This window comes from Petromyzon marinus, chromosome 10 (genome assembly GCF_048934315.1).
Source record: "Petromyzon marinus isolate PM22_M1 ecotype Great Lakes invasive population chromosome 10, UKy_Petmar_22M1.pri1.0, whole genome shotgun sequence".
Classification (NCBI taxonomy): Eukaryota; Metazoa; Chordata; class Hyperoartia; order Petromyzontiformes; family Petromyzontidae; genus Petromyzon; species Petromyzon marinus.
Window position 1 is genome coordinate 12,320,738 of NC_133676.1, and position 15,159 is coordinate 12,335,896.

General features: G+C 48.6%; 1 long non-coding RNA gene across 1 annotated transcript; it reads left to right on the forward strand.

The window, feature by feature from the left end:
* The first annotated feature begins 3,013 nt into the window (after positions 1–3,013).
* LOC142924235 (uncharacterized) lies at positions 3,014–12,328 on the forward strand. The gene is made up of 3 exons (XR_012941427.1): positions 3,014–3,280; positions 3,782–3,920; positions 6,871–12,328. It is a non-coding gene; the product is annotated as an uncharacterized LOC142924235 (long non-coding RNA).
* Positions 12,329–15,159: the final 2,831 nt, after the last annotated feature.

Sequence of the window (15,159 nt, forward strand, 5' to 3'; positions counted from 1 at the left end):
AACGTCGTGAGAATTTTATTTTATTATGTTTATTTTTTGTTATTTTATTTCCATTCTACGTGACTTTACCGAAAGAACCAAGAAGATGAATCCCTGCAGTCACGAAAGCTTTAAATCGAAATTTAACGGCGTATTCTTCGTCACACCTTCCTGGTGGCACCCAGAGAGTCCCAATGTGCCTGAGCTTGCTTGCACTTTGTCCTTTTGCGTCTCGTGTCGGGGGGGGGGGGGGTGGCTAGAGTGGCCGCCGGCCCGAGCTGTCGGTGAACGTGGGCTGTGGTAGCGGCCAGCGACGCGGGCGCTGGGCCCCCACTGCACGCGCGTGCTGGGCCTGGACGTGAGCAGAGCGCAGCTCGCGGAGGCCCAGCGCCTGGGACACGCGGACAACATCTCCTTCCTGTGCGTCCACCACTCGATACGATGACTCTACACAGCAGCAGCAGCAGCACACGCTCCCCCCCCATTGTATCTCCGCATCTCCTCTTCTTGTGTATTTTCCGGTCATCCTCGCAGCAGTAGTTTTTGGATAACCATCGTACAAAGACAGTCACCGCATCGCGGATGGACTCATGTGGCCGTCTGGAACGATCTTCCTTCCGTAATTAGAAAGCCACCGGAGCTATGCACTTTTAAATCTAGAATGAAAACTAATTTTCTGTTAGCTACTCGCTAACAGCACTTGCCCCAACAGTTTGTTAAGGCTATCCGGATTATATTTGTATTTTGGTCTTTGTGCGTGCGTGGATGCGTGCGTGCGTGTCTTGGGTGGCGGGGGATGGTGGGGTTGGAGCGGGCAGGGCGGAGGAGCTTCCGGTGCCTGATGGTTCCGTGTCTCAGCTGAGCGCCTGCACGGCCGTTCACTGGCTCCGCGTGAGCGCGCTGGAGCCTGGCGGGTGCCTGGCGCTGCTGTGCCCGTCCGAGCACACAGCGCGCTGGAGTTCGGGGACACGAGCGAGCGGCTGTCCCGCGTGTACGGAGAGGCGCGACCGTGGGGTCGTGCTCAACCAAACACCGCGGGGGAGGGCTTTCAAATGTGCAGGATTTGTTTAGCCATCATTCAGTCTCGTGACTGCCTCTTCTTTTGCTCAGGAGGGGTTCGCAGTAGGGCACGATGATTGCCACGTATGATTCTAATTGAGTCTAAAACTAAACTTAAACTATATTATATATTGCCAGGTAAGGCCCACTGGGCTGTATAGCTGTTTTTTCAGAAGCGACCTGGTCACAAATGATAGCTCAACGAAGTGGCTTAGCATATGGAAATGTATAGCAGCCAAATACTCTAAACGGATGTCTCTAAATGTCGAGGGCAAAACCGGAGAACCCGGATAAAAATCTACGCGACCACGGGGAGAGAAATGCAAACTCCAAATATACAGCAGGCATACTCTTTGGTTCTATTCGGTAAAGTCACGTAGGTAAAAAATAAAACAACAAAATTCACGACGTTTCGGCCACAACACAAGTGGCCTTCATCAGGTGAAGTCTGGTCCCTTCACCTGATGAAGGCCACTTGTGTTGTGGCCGAAACGTCGTGATTTTTGTTTTATTTTTTTACCTACGTGACTTTACCGAATAGAACCAAAGAGTATGGATCCTTGCAGTCACGAAAGCTTCAAATCTATACAGCAGGCGTCAGGGTCGGGATTGAAACCACAACCTCCTGCATAGCAAGCGAGGTAGTTAACATCTCGCCACGGTGGCACCCCATTTGTGAATTTTGTGTCGTCGTTATTTCTAAATTGGAAACATTTGGACCACGACGCCGGCACACAATGGCCTTCTCATTTTTATTTCACGTCACGTTATCTTTAACATCCGCTGCGAAGCAGACGACGTATATTCACATATACACAGTTCATGCAACCGCAGTAATAACCGGGGCGGCTGCTGGAAATCGAACCGTGAACCTTTCTGCAACAAGCAAGCTAACGCGTTGTCGCGCTCTTTTTACACGCTTTCATTTCACTCACTCTCTGTTGTCGTCGTTGTTGTCTCCTCAAATCTTGTAATTCAATTATAACCCACTTCCCAATGTGGTATCGACTGCAAACTTGATGTACTTATGTCATACTGATGACGATACTATATTCTATCATAAAAAATATATATTTTTGTAACATTTTTTTTATATGTTATGTTTCGGCTTGGCTATAATTGTCCACGGTCAACTGACGTTGGCTGTAATTGCCCACGGTCCCCTTACGTTGTGGCAAGCTTCGGGGCCACCCTCCTGGAGTCGTGGAGTTCTTCCATTACGAGTACGGTACATTTCATAAAAGCGTGTTTTTTAAAAACTTGTTTTAAATATTAATTATGGGCTGCAGCTCCTTCGCACAGTTCCACTATTCCGCCTCACGTCCTACAACCCTAGTTCGTAGGCAGACGGAGGCAGAAACCACGAACTCGCACACCGCGTTCTAGCTGTAGTGGGAGGATAGATCATTGCAGGGTGTCAGACGAGGCCCTGTGCTCTCACTTTTCGTGGCCGTGCCGATACGACGAATAGACATTCCGTCTACCCCCAGTTGCAGAAATGGAGCCTCTTCACTCGTCGTCTTATGTCTCGACGGTGGCAGCAATCCTTTCTGTACATAATCAGAATCTTTATTTTATACCGCACGAATCCGATGATCTATGAAGTCCAGTGTTTTTTCACAGATGTCCAGTGTTGCACACCGATTGCGACAACCCTGCGTGCGCCTGTGCCTCTCGGGCAGCTGACAGATGAGCTGAAGCCGTACGAGAGCCACTGCTTGACTCACATCAGACGAGACTTCAGTGACATCTTCGACGCCATCCCCTTCGTCGACAGTGAGAAGTGAGCCGGCTGTCCGGCCGGCGCTCCCGTCGTCAAACACGCGCCGGCTGGCTTGAGACCCGGCTGCAAGGAATACAATTGTGGGGCTGCCCTGTGCCCCCCCCCCCACCCATTCCACTCTCTCTGCGTATCCCGCTGCGCCCGTGGTAAGGGGGGGGGGCTCTGGCCCGTGGTGCTGCGGTGAAAGTTGCACCGCCTGCACGCTCGATGGCAAAGTCACCGCTGGCCCGGTGGCTTTGATTGTTGTGTGCGGTACGGCGCGAGCACGCGAAGTCGTCCAGCCTGGCGCCCTCTTACACGCGCTCAGTGTCGACCGGGGTCTTGCTTTGATTCGTCTTCTTCTTGTCAAGGACAACTCTCAAGCCTTTGCATCCGACTGTCAACATCGCAGGCACTGTTCTATTATCGTGCTTGTATTGTGCGCTGCCGTGGGTCTTGTGAGCTTTAAACTTTGCACAGGTAATTAATTCGTTAATAATTATCTTCTTGCGTGTGGAAATATGTCGAGGTCTGCTAGCCACGAGAAGGCTCCAGCAGAGAGTTGGTGTAGTTGTGCTATTCCCCATTGAATGAGCGCAGGCTTCAGTGGATCTCTCTACGGTACATAGCTACATGGCTACACTTGCACTACTGTGGCTTGTCTTTAACTTTCCATTCATGAAGGAGGTGTGTGCATCGGCCTGTTGATGTTCTGATGTGGTCGCTGGTTACACCACTGGTGTCTTTAGGGAAAGTCAAAGCCAGAAGGTTGCGATGTTTAGGTCTCCAATGAGGAGGTGTTTATCCTGGACGTCCACGTTGTTCCACTCTGAGTCATCAGCATTCTTCCGGATCTGGATGAGATTCTCGGATGGTGACAGCGCGATCCCAGATCAGGACTTGATGAATGGATTGATCGTTTATAACGCCGACGACGACGATGATAATGCGTAATGCTACCCACGACATCTGTTCACACAGGGACACCAGCATCGAGGGAGTGAATTACATGCGAGTGCCTGATATCGTGGGACTTTTCAGCTCCTTCTCCAGCTACCAGGAGATGAAGAAGCGCGACCCCGAGCGCACGAGAGCCTTCGACGAGATGATAGCTGCAGAGGTGAGCAGACACGGGGAGTTCCGCGGGGATTGGTAGCACAGGCGTCTGACCCCAGCGCTTTGGAAACAAGGGTTGACAGATCACGTCCTCCCAAACGCTGTGGTCTGCAAGGTGGCCAGAATGTTCTAGATTGAAAACTCATTTCTCTATAACTGCTTTTTGCGTTTAGTTTGTTGTTCTCCCCCCCCCCCGCACCACCGATTGGCACGGTTGGCTATGTACGGTGCAACAGAAGTTCAACATACATACAATTTGGCAGTTCGGCAAACGGATGACTGAATCCATCTCTTTTGATTTAAAGCTTTCGTGACTGCAGTAATTCATATTCTTAGTTTTTTCGGTAAAGTCACGTTGAAGAGAAACAACAAAATAACAAAATATATATAAAACAATAAAAAATTCTCACGACGTTTTGACCATAACTCAAACGGTCATCATCAGGAATGGAACTTTCTACAAACAAACTGAGGGCACCCCAATGGGCTCCCCCCTTTCTCCAGTTATAGCTAACATTTTCATGGAGAAAATTGAGACTGACGCCATCCAGACTGCCACTCTGCGCCCAACCTTATGGAAGAGGTACGTGGATGACACTTTTGTCATCTGGCCACATGGCCGGCCTGCTCTAGACCAATTCTTTGACCACATCAATTCCATACACCCAGCCATCAGATTTACCATGGAAGTCGAAATAGATGGCAAGATACCTTTTTTGGATGTCCTAATTAAAAAGAGACATGATGGTTCAATGAGCCACTCTGTCTACAGGAAAGCTACCCATACGGATGCTTATCTGAAACCGGATTCCCACCACCATCCATCACAGAAGAATTCTCTCATCAAGACTCTGTATCATAGAGCCCAATGCATATCCGACCAGGAACACATAAGCAGTGAACTCAAGCACGTACACCAAGCTCTTAGGGCTAATGGTTACTCTGACTATACAATCCGCAAAGCTATCACTCAAACCATGAAGAAGAACCCATTTGAGGAGCCTTTCAAAACCATCACTTTACCCTACATTGCTGGGATCACAAAAAAGATCTCCAAAATCTTGAATAAACACAAGATCCAGGTCCGTTTCAACACATTACATAAAATCCGTGATCTGGTTCCGTCTGTAAAAGATCTGATTCCGGACATACAATACCCTGGTGTCTACAAACTAAGTTGCCTCTGTGGTAGTAGTTACATTGGAGAAACCAAACGCCATGTCTCGGACCGCATTCGTGAACATAAAGCAGACCTTAAACACGGTAGGACCAACACCTCGGCCGTAGCAGATCATTGTTCTAATTCAGTAGGCTCACATGCCATTGACTTTTCCAAGACGGAGGTTCTTTGTAAGCCATCTGGCTTCCATGAGAGATTCGTTCATGAGGCTATCCACATATACAAGCACAGAGACAATTTCAACCGAGAAGATGGATTCTATCTTAGCAATCATTGGAAAGATTTGATAAATCATTTCAGTTCTTGATTGATTGTTCACGCTTACAGTGGCTTTCAGACAGCATACATTATAAAAAATTTCATCTCCCCCCTCCTCTTTTAAAAAAAAAATAGATGGACTAGTCCTGGGTAAACTGCCAATCGCTGCGCGTGACGCCAACGTTTTTTATAAATAAATAAATGTGCCATTTAAAAAAAAAAAAAAAATTATGCAAACCGACACACCTGATGATGACCGTTTGAGTTATGGTCGAAACGTCGTGAGAATTTTTTTTTGTTTTATATATATTTTGTTATTTTGTTGTTTCTCTTCAACGTGACTTTACCGAAAAAAACTAAGAATATGAATCCATCTCCTCGGGTTTTCTCCGGGTTCTCCAGTTTCCTTCCCACAAGGCCCACGACGAAATACTCTGATTGTGGTTTTGTTCGTGAGTTTATTCCGATCATGCTATCGATGTCACGCGATGGAGTTTCCGATCAGAAATTTCAACCAAGCAGTTCATCACCCCCCCATGTCAGAGAAAGGGCCACGGAAGCAGATATTACAGAACTACTTCCGAGATCCCTTCCAGCGACATTTTTTAATCCACGTAGTAGGTTGCTCACCTTCCCACATGCCCTCCGACAAGAATACATATTTATTACATGGCAATACGTGTTTACTTTTTCCCTTTAGAGATGTGTTTCTTTCGAAAATTTAGTGAGAAATCTAAATTTCACCCTCTGTTTTTTTTTAGCAGGCATTAGTGATTGGGCTCAGACGATCAAATCACGACATTTGAGAACCCGGTTTAATCACAACTCAGTCTATGCGAGTCTGTAGGTAGCTGTTTGAGTCTGCAGGTCTCTAGGTAAGCCACTGGTCACTGGAGGATTGAGACCATACGTTTGGTATACATGACAACCTGGGTTAATCACTGGTGGCTGAAACCTGGGGTCAGTTCCCTGACCCGTAAGTCGTCTGGTCACCTCTGGTACTGTCCGTTGTGCTTGCGTCTGTGTGTGCATTATACACCATCTCAGTCAGTCAACCCATGGCACCTGGGTCTGTCCCGTGATTTCCTGCCAGCGGGCATTCGACACTTCACGTGGCCTTAAAGTGCACCTGGCCTGGCACAAGCGCCATGGTGACGTTACCGTCACTTAGTTGCGAATGAGGGTTGTAGTAGTTGTTGCATATATATCCGCGATTTTAGGGGGGTTTTCTGGAGGCTGCGGTAGCAAAGTGGAGTGTGCACAGCCCATTGAACCTTGCTACCCGAGTTCAATTCCCAGTTATGGCGAACATCAGCAGTGAGTGGTGACATCTGAATCGGCCCTGGACCTCCACTAGGCCGACTCAGACCTTAAACGAGCAACTGGTGTGGTTGTGTATCACCCCTTTGTGCGCCACGCCGGTCTTAATGGGTGTTTCGTGAGCAGCGCTCATCCCGAAAGTCTGCCAAAAGGCTCTACGGGGGGCACCTTTGTGTTTGTGCGTGAAACCCTGCAGGATACACGAGGCCCTGGGAGAGGCACCCAGGGGCACGGTCCTGGGGCTGAGGTCGTCATTCTTCTATTGCTCCCTACCAAGGGGCCAGTGGCATGACCTACTTCACTCTCACACTCCTCACCCGCTACGCTCACCCACACTCAACCACACTCGCCAATAAGCTCACCCACGCACACACACACTCATCCCCCAAGCTAACCAATACACTGACCCCCACGCTCACCCACACACACTAATCTACATGCTCATCTGCACATGCTCAACAACAACAACGGCCGCCATTTGTCACTAAGTGGCGGTGACGTCACCACGGCGCTCATGCCAGGCCAGGTACACTCCGAGGCCATGGGAAGTGTCAATAGGTCACGGGAAAAACCCAGGTGCCATGAGTTGATTGACTGAGACGACTGGCAGATAGCACCACCTGTGCCCCCTACTGTGCAAAAACACACACTCACCCACTCCACTCACAAATACAAAGATCCCCCGTATAGCCTGAATAGACTGTAGGGGCAAGTGCTGTTAGCGAGCACCTATGAAGGCCGGAACGGCACACGAGGGGGTGGGTGGCCAGCACCACGCCCGGCCGCCTTTGTCTCTTTGGTGGCGATGTTTACACATCGCATCAGATATTCATTTGAGGCTGAGTCGACCTGGGGGAGGCCCAGGACCGGTTCACATAATCGTCACTGCTGTTGGCCGTGAGCGGGAGTCAAACTCGGGTCGCCAGGTTCGTAGCGCAGCGTAGCGCTCGCCGCTACACTACCGCTCCCCACTCACTCACACTCACAATCTCCCACACAACAGTGCAGTCCGCTATGTGTTAAGCAATACACATTCTGCTGATTTCCAGTTGTGTCTCTCCACTTAGCATAATAATGGCCAACAATTATTAACCCGAAGACCCCTGAATACCACGTAATCCTTGGGGATGCCTTGATTTAGCAGTGGCTTGATTATGGCTGATAGTGATGATGATAAGAAAGATAACCTAATATGAAACAATAAACTAAATTAATTTACTGAGAAAAATACCTCAAGTTGTGGATCGGGTAGGAATCTTTACATAATTCCGATAGATTGTGCAGTTAAACTTTCAACGTTAACGTTATTAGAAAATCGGAGAGCTTCTGGTGGAGAATTAATCCAGTCCCAATTGAAGTCCCCAGTAATAATGAATCCACCTTTAGGGTGAGTAGCGATGATTTAGTCTTTGGTTATTTCAGTAAAGTCACGTAGATAGAAAAAAATATTAAATAAAAATATTAAAACCACGACGTTTCGATCACAACACAAGTGATCGTCTTCAGGAGGTTATTTTAGTAAAGTAATGTAGATAGAAAAAAATAATGTTTTATTTTATTATTTTTTCTATCTACGTGACTTTACTGAAATTACCAAAGAATATGAATTCCTGCAGTCACGAAAGTTTTAAGTCAAAATTTAGCGATGATTTACTTCAAAACACAGGCTTCTACCAGAACCATTAGGCAGCCAATAGTAGCACATCAGGGTCAAGGATCGGTTTTCCATTGGTAGACCAACGTTTAGCACAATTGCTTCAAGGCAATCTCGGTGTAGAGATGGTGACGGCAGAATACATTCCTTTTGAACATACATTGCAACTGCCGCCACCTCTTGCAGGCCGGTCCAACCCTGAAGAGACACTGCAGTCCTAGTACGCTGAGGTACAATCCTGGACGTTTAAAGTCGACCGTGTCTCAGAACGGCAGAGGAGGTCGGGATGCAGATTTGTTGAGCGTTCTGCCGTGAAGTCCACGAGTTTCGGTCAAAGACCCCGACGCATTTTTCTCCACGCCATGCCACAAGCTCTTTTATAAACGAATTAACTCCGGGGAGTCATTTGAATAATTCGGTCGGGGATTCGATGGACGATTAACAAAAAAATTGGCTAGATGTTCTATTATATTCCTGCTAAGAGAAGAGAAGGTATAGAATGAAACGTGCTGCAATGTTTTCGGAAAGATAAATGGTCACTTTTCTCCATTATTTATAGGCCGACAGAATAATGGGCGAATTCTGGGAAAGCCAGTGATGTTGGGAACACATAGCAGAGTTCAAAAGAGGCGAGGAATACGTAAAGAGGCAGGATAAAATGGAAGTGTTTGCGAATATATTTGAGTAGTGCTGCCATAAAGAAAGCATACGCTGAAGGAGAGGGAGGATAAACTACTAAACTATTTTTTATTTTACCAGGTAAAGCCTACTTAGCTTCTAGCTTTTTTCAGAAATAACCTGGCCACAAATGATAGCCCAATGAAGTGGCGTATCATGTGGAAGTTTATAGCAACCAAATACTCTCTATACTGATGTTGATTCTAAATGTGGAGGAGAAAACCAGAGGACCTGGAGAAAAATTCACGCGACCACGTGGAGAGAAAGACACGCAAACTCCAAATATACAGCAGGCGTCAGGGTCGAGATCGAACCCACGATCTCCTGTATACCAGGCGAGGTAGTTAATATCTAGCCACCGTGACACACAGAGTGGAAATAAGAAGAGAAGTAGGCAAATTAGCAAGTAAAGGAGTCACCTTGATGAAAGACATCGTTAATATTTCCAGAAATGAATAGTTTGAGGATACAGCACAATACCGTAAGTTTCTGTCAAATGTAATGTATGACCGATATGTTTAGAGGAAGCATCAATCCGATCTTCATAAAAACATCATGAGGTTAATGATGTTTTTAATAAGCTGCTGTGCGCTCCCAACTAAGATAATGGTTCATTGTGCCACAGCGGGGGGTCCAATGAAAGACTCTATTCAGCAGTAGATAGAGCTCGGTGTGTTAATTTAAATGGCAGTATTCAGAGCACTGCTCGTGATGATGTCTTGGTCGTGGTCAAAGTAAGGCTCGTGATGTCTTAATTCACAGCGGAATATGTTGCACGGCTCACTATATCATCGCCAGCAGTGAACAGAGCACGACGCACGATGGTTACGTCTGTGGGTTGGACGATTAAACTCTCTCATTCCTAAAACCCGCAGGCCGCGTGGGAACTCTGTTGTTCCGTTATGATCATACGTCCGGAAGTTTAGCGGAATTTCTTAATTAGTAAAGAAAGCTTACCGCACGCGTTTAATTATTGAATCGCTAACCCCGTCTGCTGTAATGTAAAATTTACAAAACATAAACCTCGCGACGTTTGTCATCAGCCGCGGCCCTAGTTGAGAGCAGGGATGTTTGGACGTGCGGTTTTTAGATCACGTTATTATACCCCGCGGGAACTAAAGAATGCGCACTGACGCCAGTGTATTTGGAGTTTGCATCTTCTCCCCATGGTCGCGAGGATTTTTCTCCGGGTCCTCTGTGTTTGTCCCTCCACATTTAGCATCAACGTCACGCGTTTAGAGTCTTCGGCTGCTCTAAATTGCCACGCGATGAGCCACTTGGTCGAGCTGTCATTTGTGGCCAGGTTAGTTTCTGACGAAGAGCTACGGAGCTCAGTGGGCATTACCTGGTAAAATAAAAATGTCTTAATTTAAAGTTGACACGCGGGCTAATTTGTGTATTGCTATGTACAGAAGTTGTTTCCCCAAATTTAAGCAGATATCGAGTCAGAGAAGGACACGCAACGATGGACACAGGATTGGATGTCACGTCAACATGTGCTCTAGTGTGGCACTGCAGAATCGCGTTGTCGCCACTTTGACGACGGTGTCAACCGAGGTGAATATCTCAACACACACGTCAAAGACACTGCGGCCTTAGAAGGGAAGAGAAAAACCCCTCTAATAGGCGATATTGTGGGTAATGGCCCATTGTTTATCTGCTATGAAGAAGGCCAATTGCCGAAAATGTTACCAATTATATACATGCTGTATATAATTGGTAACAGCATGTATATAATTGCCCCTTTTAGAGCATTGTTGTTGCGCCACTGCCAACGCAGTATCACAGGCGAATAAATCGTATCACAGAGTTGCAGACGCCGGATAGATTGGCGTTATGCTCTCAGTGTACGGCAGCGATACGTTCAGGAGCTAAATGTTGACATCGAGGGTCTGTCGCGAGCCACGACGAGAGGGCTTCATGAGAGTGAGAGAGAGTGCGAGATGGTGGGTGTCGCTGTGCTGGTCATCCTCCCGTTGAAGGAGCGCGCAGACCGCATTGGGATGACAACTCCACGGGCCCCACAGTTTGGCTTTGCGTGGCCACCTGCCACGTGTTTGCCGCGTCAACATTAAACCGAAACACCGCGGCGGCGGCGTCTTGTGCTGAGCGGGCGTCGTTTAAATTTGAATCGCTTGAACGCGACCGGCGGCGCTCACGGGCGCGTAGCACACCCCTATGGGTGCTGCTATTACATCCAGACAGGTAAATTCCCCGCTACATCATGGGGCATCCTTCCCGGTTCACGCATTTTGGCGTTCTCTGGTTTGACACGCGGTGAGGTGAGGCCGTGCAGAAGGCTTGTCTCTGGTGTAGGTCAAGCAGTTTTAAAAAAATGCGTACATTATGTTCACAAATACTATGTGTGGTTAGTGAAGACTTGATTCCTTGAAAAGAGTGTATATTTTGTGTTCGAACATCGTTACACCTGTTTTATTTCCAGAAAGGGTAAACGCCTATACTTATTTTCCAGGTAATGCCCGACTCGTACACCAGGGGACGACATTGTCCAACTCACGGACCCTTCCGCATGGACGTGGCCAGGGCCGGATTTTGGCCCCTCTCAATACTATTGGGTATATATTTATTTTACTAGGTATGGCCCACTGAGCTATAGCTCTCTTTTTCAGAAGCGACCTGACCACAAATAATTGCTCAACGAAGTGGCTTATGGCGTGGACATGTATGGCAGCCGGGAAAAAAATCCACGTGATCACGGGAAGAGATAACATGCAAACTCTAAATATACAGCAGGCGAGGTAGTTAACAACACGTAGTCTGCAATGTAGCATTGAATAAAACAGGCTGTGATGTCACAGTACACGGCGTAACCCAGGGTTTCCACCTTTTCCACAGATCAAACCCGGAGATTTGTCTCAGTTAGCCGTGGTCTGCTATCAAAACCCTGCAGGCTGCTGGAATAAAGTTCAACACAATATCGGCACCAGATCTCTTTGCAAATCAAACCCTGCCACCCAAACACAGATTGCCCGTTTCCAAGACTGTGCGTAGATGGCAGTGTAGATGGCACTTGCGCGTTAACTCGCCGTGGTGGCAAAATGATAACGACCTCGCCTGGTAGGTCGTGGGTTCGATCCCAACCCTGACGCCTCATTTGGAGTTTGCATGTTCTCCCCGTGGTCGCATGAATATTCTCCGGGTCCTCCGGTTTTTCTCTCCACATTTAGAAATATGCGTTTGGAGTATTTGGCTGCTATAAATGTCAATACGATAAGCCACTTTGTTGAGCTGTCACTTGTGACCAGGTCGCTTCGGCAAAAGAGTTATATAGCTCAGTGGACCTCACGCTGGTAAAATAAAAACTCAAGAATTGGCTGAAAACATCCTGATAAATAGAGGACAGCAGAGCTTTGGCAATTGTTGGCGCCGGCTCACCGCCTGGCTGCTGCCTTCCCGTCTGTGCTTCCTCCTCGCGTCTCGTATGCCTCTCTCTCTCTCTTCATAAAGCGAGCATACGCTGGTGCAGCACGTTACAAGTTGAAATAATAATTATTCTAAAAAAAGTGTCAACAACACACATATATCACGAATCGCGAAGTTGACTACGCTGGTTGCGTCGTTTTACGGTGTCAGATATTCAACGTAGTCTCTTTTGCCCAGCATGTGTAAGCCCAGAATATACGCGCGACACTCGATGGGATGAGGGCTTGCAAACGATCCTTGGATTAAAAGCGTTGAATCCGATCCCAAAAAAACTACATAGCGGGCAACGCCAGTCCAATTCATTCCCTGGGTGGAAACATTACTTAAAATTAATGACGCTATTAAAATGGTCGGAAAATACCTGAACGCGCAAGGCAGAAGAGGAGGAAAAAAACCCCCCATCTCGTGAGGACTTCTACTAAGTCTGCCGGGACAAGTGCTGTTAGCAAGCGCCTATTAAGGCCATGCGATTCCAACTGCCAGACGGCCTATGAGTTGAGTCTGGCGAGTGCTTCAAATGCATTAACGAGCATTGCACGGAGGCTGCTGCGTGGCTACGTTATCAGAGGGCAATGCTGGGCAGCGATTCATGGTTGTGCTACTACACTATGCTGCAACGATCAATGCTGGTGGAGCACTGCCTAATACAACATAATAGCAGGCTCTGGCAGTTTTACTCCGTCTTTAAAAAAAAGAACAGTCGCGCAATGCCCCGATTTACGTCTCCCACCACCACCACCACCGTTTACGTCGTTTTCGCAAATACGTCGTCACTTTGTGAACACCACCACCAGACTTGCGTCGCCCTCGACCCCCACACACTCATGTCGCCTCCACCTACCCACTTGATCGCTTTCATTCGCCCCGTTTCCATATTCGTCGGTCGCGCCTTCCAGGAGCGCATCCCCGACGTGAACCAGGGCTGCTACTTGCGTATCGAAGCGTCTCTTCATTTTACATCGTGCACGTGTGTGTGTGTCTGTTGTAGGGAGCGGGGAGCGGTGGTATAGTGGTTAGCACTACGCTGCTGCGCTACGAACCCGGCGACCCGAGTTCGATCCCGCTCACGGCCAACACCGGTGACGATTATTTCAACCGATCCTGGGGCCTCCCCTAGGTCGACTCAGTCTCAAATGAGTACCTGGTGCGCTGTGTAGTAAACATCGCCACTGGGGAGGCAAAGGCGGCCGTGCGTGGTGCTGGCCACCCACCCCCTCGTATGCCGTGCCGGCCTTCGTAGGTGCTGCTCGCTAACAGCACTCGCCCCTACAGTCTGTTACAGGCTATGCTGGGAGTTCTTTGTAGAGATCAGTGGTGTGGCGGTTAGCGTGCTGGGCTATGAACCTCGCGACCCGAGTTCGATTCCCGCTCACGGCCAACATCAGCGACGGTTATCTGAACCGGTCCTGGGCCTCTTCCCATAGTTTGACTTCGCCTGTGTGTGTGTGTTGTGCACGCACTCAAACAACAGTTGCTTTCAGCATCGTTATTGCACTTTGTTTTATTCGCTCTGAGTCCGTGCGAGCAGGATGTTTATTTTTGTTTGGGGTCATGTTCAAATACACACACACAGGCACGGGTCACCCGTATAACCTTAACAGACTTTCGGGGCAAGTGCTGTAAGCGAGCGCCTATGAAGGCCGGCACGGCACACGAGGAAGTGGGTGCCAGCACCACGCCCGGCCGCCTTTGTATCCCTAGTGGTGATGTTTACACACCGCAACAGGTACAAATTTGAGGCTGAGTCGACCGAGGAGAGCCCCAGGACCGGCTCAGACGATCGTCACTGTTATATTGGTCGTGAGCAGGAATCGAATTCAGGTCGCCCGCTTTGCAGCGCAGTGCGCTAACCACTGTCCCACCGCTCCTCACAAATACCCTCTGTGCGGGCCGCGCAGTGGATAGACGACCTCATCCAGCAGTAGACTGACACAATGGTGTTCACGTGCATGCACCGCATGTACGTGTCAATGAGATAACCTAGCTAGCCTCGGGCCCCCAGGTCGGTTCAGACTAAACTAAAATAATCGAGAACATCAGCTGACCACCCAGCCGTCCCGTCGCTACACCGCCGCCTTTATGTACCGTAGGGGCCGTCCATAAATGACGTCACGTATCTTGGGGGGGGGGGGGTCAGACATTTGTGACGATGTGTGACGAGGGGCGGGGGGTTTGAGAAATGTGACGTCACATCAGCGCCACGTTAAATACACACTACAATCCCGATAGTTTAAAGCGATTTGAAGCATGTTTTATTTTCAAAATGGAAATTTGTTTTTTTTGGGGGGGGGGGGCAGAGCTTTGTGACGTCATATTTGATGGGGGGGGGTCTGACTTTTTGTGACGCCGTGTGACGAAGGGGGGGGGGTCAAAAATCGTCCAAAATCGCTGGACGTCATTAATGGACGGCCCCATAACCGGCCTCAATAGGTGCTCGCAAACAGCCGTCGATTCGCTTGTCAAAGCAGTTCAGTCGAGCCGTGCGATTATAATTTGAGATGCCTCAGCCGTTGGGGCCACCACTTCGGCGATACCGAGACAAAGAGATTCCTCGCGTAGCCGTGTCGACTGTTGTGCCAGGTGCTGGACGTGTAAACGAGCCCATGATCAAGCACAGACGTCGACTAATGAGGCTGTATGAGCAACACTCCCCTCCCCCCGCCCCCACTTTGTCTTCCCAGTGCGGATGTCCTCACACCCAACCGCACT